Here is a 6,349-nt window from a genome sequence, read left to right on the forward strand (position 1 = left end):
TTTGAAGTTCAAAGTGAGAGTGGTTTGCACAAGATGAGGGAGTTCACCAGCCTGCTAGAAGTGGTTTTCTGCAAGCACTTCCTCACCAAGCTGGCCAAACACATTTTCCAGAGCACGTATGGCACAGCACCATGGGGCGTATCACTAACATCTCAGATTGGCCCAGTACTTGATGCCCAGTGAAGAAATACTACTTCCTGATCCAGAAGTGTTTGCAACTAGCAGATTGGCCTCCCAGCTGGTTGTTGTCCTGCTTTCTGCTGACCTGGACCTGCTGCAACACACTGGTACCCCCAGAATGAGGAAGTATGGCTGATCTGCCTCTCATGAACACACATGAAATGCAGTCTGCCCTTGAAACTCAAGTGCAGCAATTAATAAAATGAGGAGGGAGGAGAACAGACTGCTGGGTAGCATTAGAGGGGACACTTGCAAATTCTTCAAATGTAGCACACCATTGCACGCACAATCCAGCATTGCTTACGCCTTCCTCTGTTTAAAGTAGCTCTGTAGAAGTTGTTGGGGCCCTAAATGCATCCCCCCCAACAGGGTTTAGCTGCAGATGTTGGGGGTAAGCTCAGGATCAGCAGAGCTGAGGGGGTTCCCATCCCACCGGGCCAAAGGGAGAGCTGCCAGTAGTGCTGTGGGAGGCAGTGGCCATGCCTTCCCTGCCCTGGGACCTGCCTTCAGCTGCAGCCCCGGCACTTGGCCCCTGCCTGAGCCACTGCCCTGCTGCCTTGCAGCTGGGCTGGCACTGCCCAACCTGTGGGCTAACGTCCTGTTCTGTCCCATCCCCATCTCCATCCTGATGCCTGGGGCTGGAGCTGCCCCCAGTGCTCCCCTGCCCCCACCCCGGACCTCCTGCTCCTGGCTGGGGTGTGGTACAGGAGGGGCTGCCAGGCCCTGCCTTACCAACCCCCATGGGAACCCTCTCCCACAGTCCTGGCCCCCAGGGAGCCCCCAGCTTCCCTGACTCTCTGACAGCAATTTTCCCCTGCCTGTTGTTCTTTCCTTTTTTTCCTGCACGTTTCGCATGTTATTCGACAAACGCATTTCAGATATTTTCAGTAAGCTGAATAACTGAAGGGGACTACCAGCTGACAGCAATATTGCGAGCAAGCTGTCAGGTTGTATTTGGGTTTGTTTGTTTAATTATGATGCGTGAAGTTCAAATTACTTCTGCCCTCCTGCCCTTCTCCATGTCAGTATGACACTACCAGTCTTATTTCACCCATGTCAGATGTTGGCCAAAACCTCTGTTTACACACTTTTTCTGGGACTGTTTCCCTTGTCTATTAATGAGCATGGCCAATTACAATCTTTTTATACTGAAAAGCTGGAAATCTGTGCATATGCCCAGTGCAGCTAGCTGAGTGTTTTGAAATACTGAAAAACTTAGAAAGCTGGGTTACACAGGCTTAGAGCATCTTTATAAGTTTTGGGGTGTTTTCTCAGTAAAGAAGATCTAGCACAGCAGCTTTTACTGCAGGCCTATAAGGGTAGGAATCAGTGTGTTACAAGTGTTTAGTAAAACACTCTCCCACTTTGACGCCTTTTTCTAACACGCTTTCTCAATAATTGGACTATTATCCCATTTTCATTGTGTTAGTTTTTCACTTTTTTTTTTTTTAATTGCATTGTCTTTCAGGCCTGTGTTTCTACTTTCAGAGTGATCTGACATGAAGGCATTGTGCTACAACTCATTGTAGGAGCTGTTTGCATTTGTTTTTCCTCCTTCTTAATGGGCGGGGAGATGTTGACTCATCATCTTCCTGAAGCTGGAGTGAGTCACCATCTGAGCTAGAGATCTTTACTGTACAAAACACACTTAAAAAATGCAGTTTAACTGGAGGGAGACTTAGTGTTTATTGTTAAGTTTTTAACTGTAACTCCATCATTTGTTTCTTAAAGTTCTAACAGTTTGTGTATTTTTTATTGTTGACCTGCTATTGTTTATTCAGAAATGGCAAAGCATGCAGCTACTGTCATAGTATAAATGAAACAAAAAGAAACATTTTTCTTTACTTTTATACTCAATGTGACACATCTCAGATACTGCTGGTATCAGTATTTTGATACAGTAGTCAACATAGTATGGAATACAGTTCCTGCTGAGAGAAATGGAAATGTTCAGTAAAAATAGAACAGAAAAATGGTCGCTTTTGGTAAACTGCCAGATTCGGCCTTGCCAGATATTTTTCTTGAGGCTGGTGATAACAGATTGAGTGGGCAGATGGAGTTTCCCGAAGCAATTCATCCTACACAAGATGTCAGCAAAATGAGTCAGGAATTTTGTTGGAGGTTGGGAGAAACATCAGCAGCCTTTACGTCTATTTCAGAGGCTCATGCCTCCCCTGCTGTAGCTCTGTGTTTGTTCTACATGGGATGCCTGAAAGAAGACTTAAGTCTGGAGGTATTTGGGTGAGGACCTTTCTACCCCCACTCAGCCAAAGAACCCCATTTTACAAGTGGCCTTCAGATTACCCATGAGATAAACATTAAGTGGACATTGATGCTAACAAATGGCATTGTTATGAAATATCATTATCCTGCAGGAGCTCATGAGTGTGCTAAATCATAAAACAAAGATCTGTCTATTTCCCACCAGGACAGTCATCCAGTTTGAGCCAGCTGATAGCAAGCCAGAGCCACCTGGAATCTGTCTCTCCCATCTTTTGCACCTTGTGCCCTCATTTATCTTCAGTAGCTTTTATCCACATCCTACAAAAGTGAGGAGAAACATGTTACTCCATTTCCTTAGACAGCCAGGACCTGAAGGGTAACCCGCTGACTCACTTTTCAAGTAATAGAGACAGTGATATAGATTATATAGATCTAAGAGCATGTAATGTCACTGCTGTATGAGTTACAGTAGTCCTAGTGAAAGCAGTAATACTTCCAACAAGACATTCCAGAGCAAACCCAATATTTCTTCCACTAACATATTTACCAATTCCTGTAAAAGATCCTGTTTTAGGAAGGATGTGTCAGTTAAATTATTCAGAAAAATATCTTTTCTGCATACTCAAGTACAGTGCCTCCTCAGACCTCCATCTCTTCCTTTGACATTACAACAGATAGATTTCCATTTCAGTGAAAACAGCTACACTATCTGTTCATTTGCATCTAATCTGCATTATTCTAGACAGGGGCATCTAGAGTCGGGTTGTGATCATGGGTATCCCCATGATCCTATACCATGGGCTGGGTGGCACAGAGCTTCAAATCTAGACACACAACTCCTTTTTTAGTTTCATGCTTAAAGAAAAAAAAAAAAAGAAAAGAAAAGATATTCATAAGACATGTAATCAAAACTGTGTAAAAGCTCTTATGGCTTCTCTGTTAAAGGATTTATTTCATTAATATGCTATTTCCCATTCAGATCACATTTCAGTTGCAGACCTTTTTGCAAGCTTGCAAATAGGGAAAAGATTGGACAACATGCATTTGTGTCAATACTGATTCAAAATAGTTCATAAATATTTTTGAGGAATTTTCTAACTGGGATTAATTGTATTTGCTTTGCACTGCACAAAATATTTATCATTCACCTCTCTTTCATCATGGATTAGCCAATATTTTATTAGTGCCTCATGAAATACTGAATTGGCATTGATCTAGGCAACAGGAACTCCATGCTTTAATCGAACATACACCTACTTCTATAATTAGCTCTAATAGTTACTAGTCACCTGGAGTAAATACTCCAACTGTACTCCAACTGCTACTTTCTGTAGCTCCAGAGATTTGGCTTGGCTATCCAGAAGACACAAAATGTTATTGAACTTCCCCTTACATAAACAAATAAAAATAGCCCTTGCTGTACTAGAAACAGGCAGAATAGCTGTGTGTGAAGTCATACCAAGATGCCATCATTTTAGGAACTAAAAGTCCCATTCAGTTTAAATAAGCTCAAGTTTTGTCACTCATTTTAATGGAACCAGGAATTCATCTTAGGGATGCAGATTGAGAAATACTTCCAGAAGCTTTTTCAACTTGTCAGTCCGCCTTCCAGACATAAGCCCTGACTCTACTATGATTGTGTGCCAAAGTAATTTATATGAGGAAAATCTGGACCTTCTAGGAAGCCTCTAGGAAAAACTTTGGAAACCCTGGTTACACAAATCGTCCTCCAAATTGCAGTAGAGCAAAACAGACCTGTACAATCATGAAGTTGTGACAAAAATAGTAAATCACTGGGGAAGGTATAGCTCAGTGCACATGCAGTGGAAAGTACTAAGGGGACAAGACAAAGAATTGGGACAGCATAAGCTTTTTACTGTCCTATACAGTCTATAATGCTAATCAGAGGGTGCATATAATAACAGAAGTGGCATTCAAGAAAAGGAAACACAAATGACAGAGCTTTACTTTAAACAATTGAACAACATATGACTGCTGTGGAAAACTCAATGCCCTTAATGGAGAAAAGTCTTGTGAAAACAGGAAAAAAAAACCCCAAACAAAAAAACAGGATAGCTGGTGGCATGTCACAACTGATCCTAGGAGGAGTGGAACTGGGCGGTGTCTTCCAATAAGACCAAGAGGCAGGATGAATAGTCCTGTGTGTCTCAAAAGAGGATGAACCCTGCTGCAAAATTACATTGTTGTAACTTCAAAGAAATAAGAGACAACACTAACCAGCAAAAAGTTAATGGGCAGATGAACCACTTGTGGTGTTGCAATATGTAGATTAAATTTAGCTGTCTAGGGTTTTAAAGCTTATTCGACATTCTGAAATTGATTTGATTCTCCAAAGTAGCTTTACATCTACTGCCATTTCTGGGATCTCTTTTTTCTTTAAAGGAAATGATTGTATTAAACATTTCCAAATATGTCCTTAGAAAACTGTGCTGCTTTGGTTGTTTCTGTATGCTGAAATGAATACCAGTGAGGGGATCTATTGCCAATAAACATCCAGGTTAAAACAATAAAGCATATTTTACTCCCTATCTACAATGAGGAGCGAGTATCATATTCTGAATCTTCAGAATCACTCCAGTCAAGCTGAGACTTGTTCAGACTGGCATAGCCATGGCTTGGCTCCCACTACCACAGAAAAAGAGGAATGACATAATAAATGAATAACAATAATAAATTATGGTTTGCTCATTGTCTACATTCAGGGTGTGATAAGAACAGTAAGAAAAAATTGAGGAAATGAGACATTCCATTTTCTCTTGTAATACTTGACCCTAACTGTTCCCATTATTAATGGGGGATTATCGTGGTTAAGAAAACTTGTCCAAGACATCTTGGGTGTTATTATTTCACTGAGTAGTTTACCTGCCAAAACTAGGAGTGAAATTCTTTTGCAGAACAGACAGAACTAATTCACAATTAGTCAGTGACTGCAAAATTGATTTGCTTCTATGGAACATTAGAATAGTTTCATCTCAGACAAAATTAAGCTCTTCGTGTGCTTTTCCCTCAAGCCTTCACAAAAGCAAGGTACAAATAGAGAACAACTGAAACTGCAGTATTCCATTTGAAGATTCTGGCCTTGTCCATTTTATGTGTTTTCTCCTCAATTTTAATATAAGCTTGTTGTTGACTTTCAGCAAAAGAATTTGCATCTGGGAGATTTGCTACAGACTTCTGTATTCAGATGTTGAACAGCAATTGCTTGTTGTGTTTCCAGCTAAAAACCCAGAAAACTCCCGGTTTAGTGTTTCAGTTTTATTCTAGACTGGGTTGTTTTAATGCCGTTGCTGCTTGGGAAGAAGTACCACATGGAGGACAATGAAAGACATGCTGCAAGTCATTGTTATTCTTGAGAAATTTTAAAGGGTTTAAGCTTGTTTCTATTCAAAGAGAAGAAACTTCAAGGCATGTTTGTATTTGTTGTAATTTGTCCCATTACAGAACTGCCTAAAGGTACATAACTCAGAGCTTGATTTTCATCTGAGTTTCCTCAAAGGGGAAAGGTGCAGATGTGACATTTCAAATGTGGCCCAATTCTATACTACAATAAGTTATTTATCCCTGGAGCTGCTACAAGGTTTTCAAGAGAATCAAAATGACTGGGAATATACAAAGAGGAACATGAGATTCCTAGCCCTAGAAATTTACTTTCTCATAATTATGCATGAAATGTTATTGACAACAAAATACCAGAGGCAAGAATGGAATAGTGAGTCCCAAGATGATGGTGATTTAAGAAAAAGACATACAGTGTAATTGATTACTAGATGGATTTTTTGAAGGGGAAGTAAAAAAGTAAATAAGTTTTGCCAGGTAAAGATTCTTCCTAACATAAGATTAGCAAGAACACCAGCCAGAACAAAAGTACTGAAAGAAGCGATCTTAAGATAACTGTGGCACAGCCAATCTGTTTTATTGTGTTTGT

This window comes from Haliaeetus albicilla, chromosome Z (genome assembly GCF_947461875.1).
Source record: "Haliaeetus albicilla chromosome Z, bHalAlb1.1, whole genome shotgun sequence".
Lineage (NCBI taxonomy): Eukaryota > Metazoa > Chordata > Aves > Accipitriformes > Accipitridae > Haliaeetus > Haliaeetus albicilla.